Source organism: Chrysemys picta, chromosome 9 (assembly GCF_011386835.1).
Source record: "Chrysemys picta bellii isolate R12L10 chromosome 9, ASM1138683v2, whole genome shotgun sequence".
Taxonomy (NCBI): domain Eukaryota; kingdom Metazoa; phylum Chordata; order Testudines; family Emydidae; genus Chrysemys; species Chrysemys picta.
The window spans coordinates 26228757-26245890 of record NC_088799.1 but is presented as its reverse complement, the minus strand read 5'-3'; the positions used below and the strand labels follow the sequence as shown (position 1 = coordinate 26245890).

The 17134-nt window shown below is 41.8% G+C and overlaps 1 long non-coding RNA gene across 2 annotated transcripts in view; it reads right to left on the bottom strand.

The window, feature by feature from the left end:
• The window catches only part of LOC135973664 (uncharacterized), a 166652-nt gene that overhangs the window by 106667 nt on the left and 42851 nt on the right, over positions 1-17134 (bottom strand). Inside the window, exon 2 of one of the 2 annotated variants that reach the window (XR_010590614.1) lies at positions 12281-12377. The exons of the other annotated variant lie outside the window; for it this stretch is intronic. This is a non-coding gene — a long non-coding RNA (uncharacterized LOC135973664). The remainder of the gene's footprint in view (positions 1-12280; positions 12378-17134) is intronic. 2 annotated transcript variants of the gene reach the window in all.

The window sequence follows — 17134 nt, the reverse complement described above, 5'->3', positions numbered from 1 at the left end:
ACTCAAACATGACAGCTTCCTTACTGCATATTTAGTGACACTGTTATTTACATGCAGTGCAATATAACACTTATTTCAAGCCTACAACTTACTGTTTTTGGATCTTGCAATTATGTGGATGCTAGAAGTGAGCATCCATATCCTCACATTCCACCATCCTCACTTGCAAAATCCACAATGAAACAGAATTCAGTGGGCAGCAGGGCTGCCCAGATGGGGGGGGGGGGGGCAAGTGGGGCGATTTGCCCCGGGTCCCGCAGGGGCCCCCACGAGAATATAGTATTCTATAATATTGCAACTTTTTTTTATGGAAGGGGCCCCCAAAATTGCTTTGCCCCAGGCACCCTGAATCCTCTGGGTGGCCCTAGTGGGCAGACAAATAGGCCCAGACCCTTCAGCTTATTCCTAGAGGTTAGACAAACTAATCCTCTGACAATCGAAAATACAGCATGCAAATCCCAACACAAGTGTCTCCTGTCTAGAATTCTCCAATCCAATGGAGTCCCTGTATGTATCTTTTTAAACTGGAGCAAGTAGATCTTTAATACAATCAGTGGTATGCAAAGACCCAGAATATATTGCCACTTGGGGAATCTGTCATGTGAATACACTACAGCTTTCTATAAAATCAAATATTCTTAGATGTGTTCCATCTATGTTCAATATTCCCATCTTCCTGTGCCTATTCATTATGGGGCTGATACTGTGATATGCTCAATACCTGCAACTCTTTCTTGTTGTCACATGGAGTTGTGTGTGAAAAGCACCTGTTTAGGAACAGGAAAGGTAGAAAATGTCAGCATGAAAACCCTAGAATCATAGAATATCAGGGTTGGAAGGGACTCAGGAGGTCATCTAGTCCAACCCCCTGCTCAAAGCAGGACCAATCCCCAACTAAATCATCCCAGCCAGGGCTTTGTCAAGCCTGACCATAAAAACCTCTAAGGAAGGAGATTTCACCACCTCCCTAGGTAACCCATTCCAGTGCTTCACCACCCTCCTAGTGAAAAAGATTTTCCTAATATCCAACCTAAACCTCCCCCACTGCAACTTGAGACCATTACTCCTTGTTCTGTCATCTGGTACCACTGAGAACAGTCTAGATTCAGCCTCTTTGGAACCCTCTTTCAGGTAGTTGAAAGCAGCTATCAAATCCCCCCTCATTCTTCTCTTTTGCAGACTAAACAATCCCAGTTCCCTCAGCCTCTCCTCATAAGTCATGTGTTCCAGCCCCCTAATCATTTTTGTTGCCCTTTGCTGGACTCTTTCCAGTTTTTCCACATCCTTCTTGCAGAGTGGGGCCCAAAACTGGAGTTGGAGTACTCCAGATGAGGCCTCACCAATGTCAAATAGAATGATCACATCCCTCAATCTGCAATGTCCCTACTTATACAGCCCAAAATGCCGTTAGCCTTCTTGGCAACAAGGGCACACGGTTGACTCATATCCAGCTTCTCATCCACTGTAACCTCTACGTCCTTTTCTGCAGAACTGCTGCCTAGCCATTCGGTCCCTAGAAAACCCAAAGATTCAGGGTATGTCTACACTATGAGCTAGAGGTGTGATACTTTCACTAGCTCTCATCGAGAGAGGGAATGTGTACATGAATAGGGTAATTACACATCCCTAGCTTGTAGTGCAGACATAGTGTCCGCTGTCATGGCAATCTGAGACTGCCAGTGCTACCTCTCCGAAATGGGTGTGTGTGTGGGGGGGAAGAGAATTGAACTTGGCTGGCTGAAGGATGTGCAAATGAGCTTTTCCATCTTGTCTACTTTGATTGTAAAGGAGCCAGGGCAGGGGCAGTCGTGTGTGTACAATGCCCAATAGAATGAGTTCTGATTGTCACTGGGGGTTTGAGGCACTACAGATGTTTATAGAAAGTAATAAGGAGTCTGGTGGCACCTTAAAGACTAACAGATTTATTTGGGCATAAGCTTTCGTGGGTAAAAATCTCACTTCTTCATCCGAAGAAGTGAGATTTTTACCCACGAAAGCTTATGCCCAAATAAATCTGTTAGTCTTTAAGGTGCCACCAGACTCCTTGTTGTTTTTGTAGATACAGACTAACACGGCTACCCCCTGATACTTGATATATAAAGTAATAACATTCATTGGCTAGCACTTGTCTGGGAGCTGCATAAAAAGTTTTTTCCATCAGTCTGCACTGGTAGAAGCCAGGTTCACAGAAAACAATTAACAGGTAAAATATTCTTATTCAAGGCTGCAGGATTGAGCTCTATTTATTTAAAGCTACACTTTCATTCCTCATCCCCCCCCCCCCCCCCTTCTATTATGTCTCTCTCTGAACCAAATACTTTTCTTCCAATGTGAGCCTCTACTTTTTACCCTTGATTAGTTTTTGTGCCTCTTTCTTAATCATCTGTCTCTTTCTTGATCTTTATCATTCCAAGTGCATTTGTTGCTAGTTGGTAAACCTAAATTAATGGTTGCCCAAAGGTAATCTCTGAACATTTTATTTCCTCTCCATGTTTTCTCTCCATTGCTTTCAGCTTCATCCAGCGTTTCCTATATTCTTAGAACATACATTCTTACACACTTACCCGAGACTTACCCCATTAATGGAGTTACAAGGGCTTGAATTTGGCCAGATGTCCCTGTAGAACAGAAACTCTCCTCCACATCTGCTAGTTCCCTTGGAGACTGACAGCCTGGCACCCCTAGGAGTGGTAGGAATGGGGAGGCTGCTTGCTTCATAAGAACAGCCCAAGATCCACAAGTTAATATTAGTTTTGCATTATGAAAATGTAAAGCACCACATAGGAGGTAAATTTCATTTTACTTTCCTAGCTGGAAAAAGAAGTATACACCTTCCAGGTCTAGCTGCAAAATCAAAGATCCACTGAACTGAAAATGTTATCTGAACATTAATTTCATCACCACCTTAAATGTTCATTTCAATTTTCTTTTAAAAATTAGCAAAGGCTCTCCACCTTAAATGTTCATTTCAATTTTCTTTTAAAAATTAGCAAAGGCTCTCCAAGGGGTGTTGAGTCATATTTGTTTTTCTGAACTTGGTTTGTACTGTAATTTAGATTTCACTTATTGTTTTCCCCAGCCATATTTTAAGTCCCCAACACTGAATTCCTCTGGGTACATCTACACTACAGGGGGGAGTCGATTTAAGATACGCAAATTCAGCTACGTGAATAGCGTAGCTGAATTCGACGTATCGCAGCCGACTTACCCCGTTGTGAGGATGGCGGCAAAATCGACTTCTGCGGCTTTCTGTTGGCGGCGCTTACTACCACCTCTGCTGGTGGAGTAAGAGCGCCGATTCGGGGATCGATTTATCGCGTCCCAACGGGACGCGATAAATCGATCCCGGAGAGGTCGATTTCTACCCGCCGATTCAGGCAGGTAGTATAGACCTAGCCTCTCTACAGTATGTCTGCTTTGTCTCTTTCCTTTGTTATGTGTCAGGTGTTTGTAACTAGGATCTTCCTTTGGGGTATTGCTTTCTGAGCTTGAAGTACTATTTTTCTGGGAGCGTTTCAGAACATGTTCTCCTGGGCCTTCAGTTTTTTTTTAAATGATTGATATTTCTCTTCGCTATCCATCAATTTGCTTATTTTAGCTGATAGCTCCTGTTTGCTGGCTTCTGTGAAGATTCCTTAAATATGAATCATGCCGTCCCTACTCTGCTCTAATTTAATTGAGCAGTGATGGAAAGGTAAACTGTATGCACACAGCTACTTCACTGAAAATTATCTACACCGGTGTGTACAGCTGTTTAGGTGTGCAAACATTCCAACTGATAGCAAGGGTGGGAAGCTTTAAGGGTAAGAGGGCCAATGAAGACACTGGTATATAACGTATAGCACAGTTCCACAGCACGTTATTATACTGTTCTCAGAAAAGAAACCCTATTCCACTATTGTTTAAATCACTTATTAGCCACCATTGCACCAACAACCATATTTTTAAATGGTTGTTACTAGAATAGTAACTAAATGTAGTGTGGAGAGGACCAATATATCACATACACAAGAACAGCATGATGTAGTCATGTTGTCATTCTGCATGCAATCTATTTCAAGGGAGAAGCAAGCCTGTAGCTAGACCAGTGAAATTATGACAGGAGCAGAGAAGATGGAGAAAAGAGCATTTTTAAGTGATTTCATTTCAGTGATTTCATGTCAGAGGCTATGAAAGGGGAGAGAGGGACTAGTCACTTGAGAATCCATCCAACACTTTGGAAATGTCTGGCTTTTTTAGAGGTGTCAAAACATAGGAGGAGGAGGTGGTGGGAGGGGTAAGTAAAGGATAATTGTGGGAAGGGGGATCTATTCGTAAAGTGCTTTTATATCTCTTGCCTTGGAGACCACACTGACAAGAAAGGAAAAGGAGCAGCTTCAAAGGTTTCATTTAGCTTTTAATATATTTCTGTTTTGCTGGTGGTTCTCCCCAGGTTCAGTACCCTCGAACTAACTAACGTTGCGTATGAGGCACATTTTGCCCATGTATTTCTGGATGTTTTAATTTGTGCTACATTAGAGAGTGTATGGGAGGTACCTACAGATAGAAACAGATTTATGGTAATTGCTCAGGAACAATGTCAGCTGATCAATTTGTTCCTCTCTCATTGGGCATTGAGCCAGATCTCTGCATCAGGTATCTACCCCATAAAAGAAACTTTTCTATTAAGACTCATTTTTATGCCATCTTTTCAAATCAGTTGGCACTTATTGGTCTCCTTTTTTGCTCTCCTACCAGCCTCACAGGAGCGGGAATTAATCTTCCAAGTATTTCTCTAATCAGTTTGAGTCCTTTCTTTTCAACTACAATTTCAACAGTCACATGGCTTTCATATGTCTCCTTTCTGCATTCCCTCTATCCACTGTATGGATTCTTACCACACCTACCTGTGCACTGACTGCCTCGCTGAGCTGATCCCCATAATCACATTTTTGTATGTAATACAACCCTTGGTACATCTGAACTAACAAAGTAGTAGGGAAGGGTGGGGGGAACCAGGCCTCCCTAGGATGCCAGTCTCGAAGCTTTGCTGATTTAATTAAGAACTTTATTGAACTGCATTTAAGTGACCTCGATTTTTAAATTCCTCTTTCCTGGCAGTAGCAGCTATTTCCTTGGCCTTGGAGCCACCACAGCAATAGCTCTCTCCTCAGTCTTGGCCCAGATAATGTTTTCTGTGCTGCTTCAGATACAGTCCTTATGACTACACTTCTTTCTTTTCCCTCTAGTTCCTCCTTCTCCCACGGAGGGACTGTCAGAAAACCTAACTCGCCCACCATCACTGAGAAGGAATAAGGCTTCCAACCACTCCTCCCCCCCCCCAGCTTCTGATCCCATCAACAGTAAGTTCATTTGAAGTTTGTGGGCAAGTCCATCCTGTCCTCCTATGCCATCAGAGTACAAATAAGTGCACACTTGATAGCGTCCCAGGTTATAGTAAAAAAACGTTTTTTGTCTAAATCTAAGTTGTTTGCCTCTAAATTCTGTTTCCCAATTTCACCCCTTCTAGAGTGGGAATAAGTTTGAATCTGCAGGACATACTCTAATACAGTAAGCATTTGCCCCAGTGATAATTTTAGTACAATAGCAAAGCCACGTATCCTGAAAAACTCCAACTGGTATAAAATGTAGTAGTCTCCCTGAGTGCCAGCACTGGTCACCGTGAACACTTCATCCCAGAGCTCCACTTTCAAAACTAGCTCTTTATCAGGGCTGCCCAGAGGATTCAGGGAGCCTGGGGCAAAGCAATTTCGGGGGCCCCTTCCATTTAAAAAAAAAATTGCAATACTATAGTAACATGTATTTGGAAATGTAAAAAATAACCAGTGAAATACATTCAAAAAATAATTTTTAATAATTTGAAAATACACTAAAATTATTTAAAAACATTAAATGCTTTAATGGTATGTATACATTTACAATTACACAATGGGCTGTTGCTTGGGGATGGGGATGGTTGGTGCCAATGGGCTGGCGCTGCCTGGGGGTGGCGCTACTCTTGCCCAGGGCTGGGTGGGGAGCTGGGCTCTGGGTTGGGGGGTGCCCAGCTCAGAGGGCCTGGGCTTGGAGGCTCGGAGCTGGGGGTCAGGGCTGGGCGGGGGGGAATGGGGTCGGGGGTTGTCCGGCTCAGAGGAGCTGGGCTCGGAGCTGGGGGTCAGGGCTGGGGGGGGGGGAATGGGGTTGGGGGTGTCCGGCTCAGAGGGGCTGGGCTTGGAGCTGGGGGGGTCAGGGCTGGGGGGGTGTCTGGCTCAGAGGGACTGGGCTTGGAGCTGGTTGTCAGGGCTCGGGGGGATGGGTCGAGGGGTGCCCGGCTCAGAGGGGCTTACTATGCCGCTTACCCCCTCTCCCAGAGCCTCAGTGAGCCGCATCCAGGTGCTCCTGCTGCTCGGTGTGCTGGGGCTCATAGCCCCACCCCCTTACCATGCGGCTCCGAGCAGGAGGACCTCAGGCCCCGCCCGAGCTGCAGCGCTGTCCAGGGCCGTTCCTGGACGCAGCGCGCTGAGGCGCCGGGGGATGGGGGAAGGCAGAGGCAGGGGGGCCCCTGCAGGGCCTGGGGCAAATTGCACCACTTGCCCCCCCGAGCAGCCCTGCTCCTTATTGAATACAGAACCTAGCTCAGTCATCCATTGGACTGGCCCTGGATTCCTCAAAGATTGACTCTCTTTCACATACAACAACTATGATCCATCAGTGCAATGTAACTGTCAACCAGTAGGCAGGGCCGGCGCAACCCATTAGGCAACCTAGGCGGTCACCTAGGGAGCTACAATTTGGGGGGCAGCGACCGCGGTGGTATTTCGGCAGCGGGACCTTCTGCCGCCTCTGTGGGGGGCGGCATTTTGGGGTGGGACCTTCCGCTGCCTAGGGCGGCAGAAAAGCTGGCAGCATTCCTGCCAGTAAGAGGTTACTTGTGGGTGGGAGACAGAACTTCCACAGCATCTGGACCTAGATTATGGAACTCACTCTCAGATAGGTGACCAGATGTCCTGATTTTATAGGGACAGTACCAATATTTGGGGCTTTGTCTTATATAGGCGCCTATTACCCCCCACCCCATCCTGATTTTTTTTCACACTTGCTGTCTGGTCATCCTACTCCCAGAAGACTTCAGAATAAGCACAGACGTACTTTAGTCTCCTGCTTTTTGTCTGTCTGGTCTATATAGATTACAAGATATTTGGGGTAGGGACTTTTAAGTGTTGTCCAGTGCCTAGCACAATAGAGCCCTGATCTCCTATTGCCTAGAGGGTGAACTTTCACTACTACTAATAAAACAGTAATGCATATTAATAACTTTACCAGTCAGAACTAAATGCCAAACTGATTGATTTGAGTTAGTTTTCTCTCTCAGTTCTACACATTTTAATTAAACAGAAAACCCTATAAATTTATCAAGCTATTTCTCCTACAGGCTGGGAAATATTTAAAAAGGAGGAGGGAGACTTGCAGGGTTTTTTTTTGTTTTTTAACAAAAACCTATTCAAGGTGTTCAGATATTGCAGTGATGGTAGCTTGACTGATTATATAAATAGATGATAGCTAGAATCCCTTTGTGGTGACGGAGTAACATGAGTGGGGGAGGGAAAGGCAAACTTAAGTACAAGGAATATTGGCATTGTATTTAAGGAATTAATGACATCCTTTTCCTGCCCATATCTTTAATGATGGGTTTTTATGGTTAACCTGCTCTTCTAGGTACTGATTCTGAAAACATACTTTTCTCCAAATATTATATGACGATCAAAGCCTTGTTTACATTAGACTCTGGGATTGACTATCCTTCCATGTACTCTAATCTGACAAACACTTTTGTACAATTTTCAATTAATGAATATTTAAAAACTCGTACTAGTGATGGTGGCTATATAAGCTGATAGAAAGCCAAGGCTGTGTTGAAATGTTTATTGCTAGCAAGATGCGAACACAATTTTCCTCTCCATTGTAGACAAGAAGAAACCATGCTATATTAAGCGTTACAAAGCCATGCCATAGGCACCTTAGATTGTAAATAGACTATGTTGTGGGATGCAGCCACAACACATCTGTACCCTGACATGGTTAAAACAGAACCTTGTTCTCAAACTGTGCTACATCCTGATCTGGTTGGAATTGTTAGGTCCCATCTATGCTGTAAAATGAATCTGCCCAATAGGCTACCCTCTGTCTAATCTGTTGTTTCATCCATAACCTTGCTACATTCAACCATGGCATAGGCCAGCAGTATTTTTTTTTTCCCCACACCACAAACCTACTGTCTCTTGAACAGCAGGCTTGCCTTACATGAATCTGTGGTCGGAGGGGAAACTATCAGTAACTTCCCCCAAAGTTCTCTGCTGAATCAGAGCCTAGGGCACAATTTACTTTGTTCAATTCATTTTAGACACTTGCCATTGTTATTACTCAGTTATTGATACAGCAGAAGATATAACTGAAACAATAGGCATCAAGTCCTGTGAAAGACCAAATACTTCATTACATATCTTTTGCAAGATCCTGTTTTAAAAAGTCTGTTACATATGTACTGGAAGCTAAATTATACAAACAATGCCCTAAACAACAAATAAAAATAACTGAGATAAACAGCAGAGTTAGTAATTTATGAGTATAGATTAAATTAAGAGTATTCCATAAAATTAAAAATACATTACTCCAAAAGGTTAATGCACACAGACAGCCTTAGAGAACTAAAAGGAGGACAAAGAATGAATGAATGCCAGTATTAGCAGATTGTTATAATGCATAAAACAAAGTGATGTACTGTTTCTCCTTTATAGTATTGCTGAAGACATTTTTCTCTCTAAAAAGTCTGAATATCCCTGGAGCCCACAATCAGTGATGTGAAACCAGTATTTTAAACAAAAGAGCCCACAAGAATTGTCCACAGCCTGTGCTAGCCACTACAATTGTTATAGGAAGCAGCAAAACACTTTCATTTATTTTCACATTCATAAATAGAAATGCTTTCTCACAAGTATAAACAAAGAGGGAGAAAACACCACTTGGCAAACCAACTTCATTAAGTGCAGTTGCTGGAAATATTTATACATTACTCCATATAGTTTTCAGGAGTAATGTTGCTGAACATTGCACCATACTATCTTGTATCATTTGTAGACCTTGTACAGGAATCCAGAAGTCTCCTCCTGGTTGTTGTTGTTGTTGTTTTTAAACATACCTGTCATTTGGTGCAATCGGATCTATTCCAAAGCCCCAGAAAGCATTTTTATGAGCTCCTGGGTAAGCTATCTCTGGCAGGGAAGTCATCCCAACAGTCTCTTGAATTGTGCAACATGATTTTAACAAGGAGCTCCCAGAAAGCCCCAAGAGATCACTCCCAGCACATCACTGTTCAATATAAACAACAAAATGACATTGCTGCTGTTGCTAAATGTGCTCTAAATAATTGAAATTCAAATTCAGTGACTTATTAATTCAGAATTTTTTATTCCAAGCATATGGTTAAAGAGTTGTCAAATGCGAAATGCACACACTTCTACCTGACCCATAACTAATGGAAATGACCTAGTAGCTGTTCTAGTCCATCTCGCTGCCAGTTTTGAATTGTTCCCTGCAGTAATTGCTCAAACAGTCTCACCCATGCTGTTAATCAGGCACACTCTACTCCCCAATGTCAGCACATCATGAATTTAGCAGCCTGGCTTGCCTTCTTTCACAATTTCCAACACCTTGCTATAAAATCATAGGGGATCCTGTCCAAGAAATGCACAAACACTTCAGATTGGTATTTGTTGGCTTCATTCTTGCTTGAGGAAAATCTGAAATACCCCAGAATGACTTGTGTATAGACGGCAGCTGCCACAGTGTCTTCAGAGCTATGCCCTCTGTTCCAAAGCACAAGGGATAACATCTTCTTGACACCCAAAATAAAGAACTCTGGTCTTTAGCCTAGGATGTAAAGGGCAAACTTCCAGGACAAACACTGGTTACCTTCAGGAAACTGCGGTCAGGAGTAGGAGGGAAAAACAGAGCACCTGAGAAATGTGAAAAGGGGTGAGAGAGAAGAGAAAGCTGGCCTTCTGGAGTATGGAAGAGGGGTGATAGAGCAGTGGGGCCATGTGGAAAGGGCAGGAAGACTGGGAGAAGAGGAGAATAGACAACACAATGTTAGATATGAGACTGCAGAAACAAAGTGGGCATTGGGAATCACTGCCCTAAAATATGGCATTCTTTATTTTTGGTGGCTCCCACCCTGTTTGTGATAGACCTAGCAAAGAGAAAAAAATCCTGTCACAACCGTAATCCTGCGCTGGTTCAGGGATGAACAAGGTCATGCCCTCTCATCTCCTTGGAGCAGGGGGAGTAGTCTGCACTTCCCTAAAGTGCTGTCTAAGATGCATAGCCCCTGTGCACCCAGGCAGCTCAAGGAGTGATTGTGACTTCGCTCCCTGTGCTCCCCAGGGTGGGGCAGATCCACACTGGCTGATTTGGGACCTGATGGGGATAAATTAGAGGCAAAACCTCTTACAATTGTTTTTAACATTCATCCCTCCTTTGGAGCATTACGTTGCTGAGGAGAGGAGGACAGGGGTATTGCTCAGATTCAGAAACAGCCTTGTTGAATAGTACTCAGGGAATATAACTTCAAAATTTTAATTAATCTTTTGTAGTACTAATTGGGCTAAGGCCTGGTCCAACTCCCATTAAAGTCAAAGGATCAGGCTCTACTAAATAAAGGACCAGTATCTTTAGATGGCAGATCTAATCTGAAGTATGTTTGTTTGGCGAAAACCCAGATTAATGTAAAATGTCAGTTGATAATACCCTATTACAAGTTTTTTGCTTGTTAAATATTGTGTATATATTTGACTTAGTTTACATAAGAGAGAACAAAAGGCAAACTTCATTAACCTAAATGGTTTTCAGTGGCTAAAAGTGAACTGCAAAATAGAAAATTCGAACACAGATAACAGAATATTGTTTGTGCCATCTACCACTCCTTCGTAGAGGCATGAAAGAGGTCTCAATATTTTCTCCCCCATGGTTTTGTCTTCTTAATGGTATTTGCTATTTCTAATATTTATAGTGAGTGAGACCTCTAACAAAACAGTGAACCTCATTCACCACTGTATTATTCCATTTTTATACCAACATAGCACCACTGGCTTTAATGGTGTACTGCTGTCAAAATAGAGTAACGCAGTGATGAATAAGGCCTAAAATATTAGACTATTTGTATACATCAGGAAGAAGAAGTATAGGGCACAAAGATCACGTTTACATCCACATTCTCTCATCTTTAAATTCCCTGCTGATCAAAGGTCAAAATTAGAAAGTCTTTATGAAGATCAAAGGGATTCTTTTTTAGTGTTCTCCTTTCATGTGAACCTTTTTGAACAATTTACAAAAGGGAAAAGTATATCAGAGTGCCTCCTCTGACAAGAAACCATTGTTTTAGCGGTAGGGCAAAAAAACTCTTTTTTTTTTTTTTTTTTTGTCTAATTTTGTGTGGCACATAATGCCATTTCACCAAGAATTCAGTTATCAGGCCTTTCAGTCAGACATCTCTCTTGTGAATGCTAAGTTCACAATTTTTTTAGTTTAAAAACAGAAGGCCCATACTGGGACTATCAACCATTAAATACTGAACACTGCATTAGGTATGTCTAAGAAAAGTTCTTGGCACACCCAGACATCCTAGTCATGAAGATTTTGTATGAAATGGCTGCTGTTCTTAAGATTCCTGAGACCTGGTTTCTTTAGTACAAATGCATTAACTAGCTGCTGAGCAGTAAAGAGAAAACTGTGCATGAATATTAGACCAAGTGGAATCCAAAGAATCACCAAGTCTGGACAATGCCCATAAGCATTAGGATTCAGATTTCTTTTTAACTTTTTTGCTGTTCCCATCCCTTTTCCATCTTGTAACTCCAACTGTTAGTATTCCTACACACTGTTTGAGAACTAATTAAAATGTTCATCAGTCAAGGGAAAACTGGTCTGTTGCTTTCCATGTAGCTGCTTAAAATGTAGTTGCATATGATCAAAAAATGTTAGGACAGGGTAGCCAAATGAACCATCAGACCTCTACCATGTGGTTTGTGTGTGCTGTCCTCCATTAATATTGAGGTGCAGCTTACGGAAACTACAGGTTTTAGATTGTGTTGATCCAAGAGGGCATCTCATCTCAAAATGGAACATTATTCGTACTTGTAGTATTAATGTGCCACACCTACATGTTAATAATGAGACAGCAGCAATTTACTTCATTAAATGCAAATTAGATGTGGCCCATAAGCCCCTGGCGACCAATCTTACTCACGCTGCTGGGAGCAGGGGAAAATCCCATTGACTTTGACAGCCCCACTGTTACCAGATGAGCAGATTTTAGGAATACAGCATTAGGACCTCTTCATTCACTAAACAGAGTGAAAATGAGAGAAAAGGTTTAATCAGAGTAATACATTGACTACTATACTGTGCTAACTACCTCATTTTCTTTTACAGCAAATATTTGAAGCATATAACTGCATTTCTTTTTAACTTACCTTATAGTTTTCAGCCATGCAAGTGGATCAAAAAATTCAAAACAGGGTGTTAAGTTTCTGTTTAATCAGTTTAACAGTCAAATTGGGACAAAGCTAAACAAAAACTGTGTAATTTGAGTTTAATTAGAATTTACCCTAAGATTTTGCCATAAATCACAAGCTAGAAAATCATTTGAAATGGTGCAAGGTTGTGTCAGATTACTTGTGATTCTAGAGCAGGGGTAGGCAACCTCTGGCACGCATGCTGAAGGCGGCACGCGAGTTGATTTTCAGTGACACTCACACAGCCCGGGTCCTGGCCACCAGTCCGGGGGGCTCCGCATTTTAATTTAATTTTAAATGAAGCTTCTTAAACATTTAAAAAACCTTATTTACTTTACATACAACGATAGTTTAGTTATATATTATAGATATATAGAAAGAGACCTTCTAAAAACGTTAAAATGTATTACTGGCACGTGAAACCTTAAATTAGAGAGAATAAATGAAGACTTGGCACATCGCTTCTGAAAGGTTGCCGACCCCTGTTCTAGAGAATAATATTGAATTATTTAGAACCAAATATCTCCACTTACAAGAATAAAATAAGACCCTGAGAGCCTGTTTACATACTCTTATCTAACTCAGCAAATCTAAACTTAAAGCAAAGTGTGCATGAATGTATTAGATTACCCCTACTCGGAAATCTAATTCAGAAAATGCAATGTGCTTTTTTCTTCTGCAACATGATAGGTCATAGTTATTAACAAAAATTGCCACCAATACTTGTGGGTAGAAAATGTTTTTATTTAGAAAAGTGAAATTTAATTCTTAAGAAAGGTAGAGACTGCAGTAATCTAGCTATCCACAAGAGAAATAACAGGGGCAGAGATGTTTCAAGACTGACCACCTCTACAAGTGAGTGGGCAGTACAGTCCATGCTCACTCAAGGATCAACCTGTTGAGTTTGTCAGCCTGCCTGCCAAATGTGGGGTTTTTCATAATGTGGGCATTTGTCTGATGGGAATTAGTTTTTCACACATGCCATCAAACTGCACTCAGATGGCAATAACTCCTAGTCACAAACACATTGTAAAAGACTACAGCCTTTTTCTACTGAACAAATCCCTAGCCTTTCAGCTGTTCCTGGGAGTTAAAAAAACAAATTCTCCAGAGTCCCTTACTGTTAAAAACTGGGATTAAAGGAGTATGGGCCAGATCCTCAAATTGTCATTCAATTGAAGTCAGTGGAGCTAAGCATCTACACCAGCTGAGGGTCTAAGTTGTCATATTTTAAACATTATATCTTGAATATGTTCAAATGTAAACTGTATTAAAGTTTAAAACATCTTAGAGTGATGCCAGAGAGAGAGCAAACAAGAATTACTTTATAGCGTGGTGGACACACTCCCCACATGTGGTAGATGCAGGATCCATTCCCCCATCTCCAATGACTCTTTTCATAATAGAACAGGACAGACTGAGGGAGCCCCATGTGAGAATACCCCATACGCCTATGGTTAGGACACACTTTAGCTCATCGACTTTAAGGCCAGAAGGGACCATTGTGATAATCTAGTCTGACCTCCTGCACATTGCAGGCCACAGAACCTCACCCACCCACTCCAGTAACTCCGCCAGAAGTTAGGTGTCTATTACAGATGTCCTCAAATCACGATTTAAAGACTTCAAGTTACAGAGAATCCACCATTTACATTAAACCTGCAAGTATCCCATGCTGCAGAGGAAGGTGAAAAATACCCTGGGTCTCTGCCAATTTGACCCAGGGGGAAAAGCCTTCCTGACACCAAATATGTGTCGCAGTTAGACCCTGAGCATATGGGCAAGACCCATCAGCCAGACGCCTGGGAAAGAATTCACTGTAGTAACTCAGAGCCCTCCCCATCTAGCATCCCATCACCGGCTGGTGGAGATAGTTGCTACTAGCGGTCACAGATCAGTACATGCCATTGTGGGCAGTCTTATCATACCATCTCCTCCATAAACTTATCAAGACCAGTCTTAAAGCTAGTTAGGATTTTTTGCCCCCACTGCTTCACTTGGAAGGCTGTTCCAGAACCTAACTCCTCTGGTGGTTGGAAACCTTCAATTAATTTCAAACCTAAACTTATTGATGTCCGTTCATATCCACTTGTTCTTGTCAACATTGGCGCTTAACTTTAACTCCTCCCTTTCCCTGGTATTTATCCCTCAGATGTATTTATAGAGAGCAGTCACATCTCCCCTCAGCCTTTGTTTGATTAGTCTAAACAAGCCAACTTCTCTGAGTCTCCTCTCACAAGGTAGGTTTTCCATTCCTCTGATCATCCTAGTAGCCCTTCTCTGCACCTGTTCCAGTTTGAATTCATCTTTAACATGGGAGACCAGAATTGCACAACTATTCCAGATGAGATCTCACCAGCACCTTATATAATGGTACTAATAATTACCTGTCTCTACTGGAAATACCTCAACTGATGTGGCCTAGGATTGCATTAGCCTTTTTCAGGGCTGCATCACATTGGCAGCTCATAGTTTTCCTGTGATTAACCAATACACCCAGTTTTTTTCCTGTTGCTTACAACTGAAGTCCCCAGCTTATAGACAAAGTTCTTGTTGTTAGTCCCTAAGTGCATGACTTTGCACATTAAATTTCATCCCATTTCTATTACTCCAGTTTTCAAGGTCATCCAGATCTTTGTATGATATTCCAGTCCTCCTATATATTGGCTCTCTCTCAACTTTGTGTCATCCACAAATTTTATTAACACAATCCCACTTCTTGTGCAAGGTCATTAATAAAAATCTTAAAATAGGTCCGAAGACCAATCTCCGAGGAACTCCACTAGTAACCTCCCTTTCAGTATGACCTGTTGTAGTCTCCCCTTTAACCAGTTCCTTATCTACCTTCCAATTCCCATACTAATCTCAATCTTCTCAATTTAAATTAATTTCCCATGTGGAACTGTATAAAATGCCTTGCTGAAATCCAGGTAGATTAGATCTATTGCATGGTATCAAGTATCAGGGGGTAGCCGTGTTAGTCTGTATCTACAAAAACAACAAGGAGACTGGTGGCACCTTAAAGACTAATAGATTTATTTGAGCATAAGCTTTCGTGGATAAAAACCTCACTTCTTCAGATGCAAGAAGTGAGGTTTTTACCCACGAAAGCTTATGCCCAAATAAATCTGTTAGTCTTTAAGGTGCCACCAGACTCCTTGTTGTTTTTGTAGATCTATTGCGTTTCCTTTGTGTGGTTTAAAAAAAAAAATCCGTTTCCTTCTCAACGATCAGGTTGGTCTCATTTACCTTTTGTAAAACCATGTTGTATTTTATCCCAAATACCATTTTCCTCTCTCTTAGCTACTTTCTCTTTCACAATTTGTTCCAAGAGCTTGCATACAATTGAGGTCAAACTACCAAGCCTGTAGTTTCCTGGATCACTTTTTTCCTTTTCTTAAAAATAAGACGCGGCAGATTTCTGTTCAAGTCTCTTGTCCCCTCAGGATCAGAGGGGACTTGAACTCACTCACCCACATCTTGGGTGAGTACTCTAATCATTGGACTCAAAGTTATGAGAGAGGGCCTCCTGCTTCAGCTATTTTCTGTGAGCTTGCGTTTGGGGTGCAAACCAGTAACGGGCCCTCTAAACATGCCCTGCAAGTGAGTTAGGCAAAAGAACACCTATCTTCCCCTCGTTTATGCATTGCTCTGGGGCTTAAACATCTGGATGCCTAGAGTGACGCTGCAGTGCATATGCTGAAAGACAGAAATGTAGGAATTTTACTGCAAAAATTAAGGTGCCAAGTGAGTTTAGATGCCTGCAAGGTTTTGTGAATCGAGTGGGGCCTGATTCTGGGATTTAGGCACCCAAAGTAGCAGTTTGGCACCTAAATCCTTTTGTGACTCTAGTATGCAGTCTCTAATAACTTAGTATAGCCTAACTGCACTGCTCTGAACTTCCTGTCCTTACGAATATAGTTATAATAAATATTCTAACACTGATCATCCATCATGCATTCTTACATATAGTGCTGTATATGAGCACACTTTTAATATTATTGGCTTTGCCATGACAGTGGACGGTAAATTTCCCTGACAAATCCTTTGATCTGGTACCAGTTACTAGGTATTTAGAAGTGATCACAAAATGGATACATTTGCAGCTTTAAGTCAGGGTTCCTTCCAAATTGGATACATCATTATATTTAATCTATATCACCCCCTTGATGTGCACCTAAAACTCCCTTGACTGCCAACCCAGGAACTAACAGTATTCCACTTTCGGAGAAGAAGAAAAATCTATCAAATGATGGAACCTTAAAATAACTGACCCAGATAACACAAACAGCAAGTTAGCAACTCAAACAAAGACTTATCATCCTGCCTCATAACAGCAACTCAAATTCTGATTTTTATTGCATGTCTATTCTCTTGCTCCATTGCAGGGTCTATATTCATAGCAATGTGGAAGAGGGAAAAATACTTAGGAGGCCAAACTGAAGACAACTGAGTTGCACCCTCTGGGCAACATCCTACTTACCAGCTGTGAATGCATCTTGTCCTACAATTCCACTCTAATTCCAGATTATAGTACATTACTCTTATTTCAAGAGTTTTGAAAATATACAAAACAATAGGCAAAA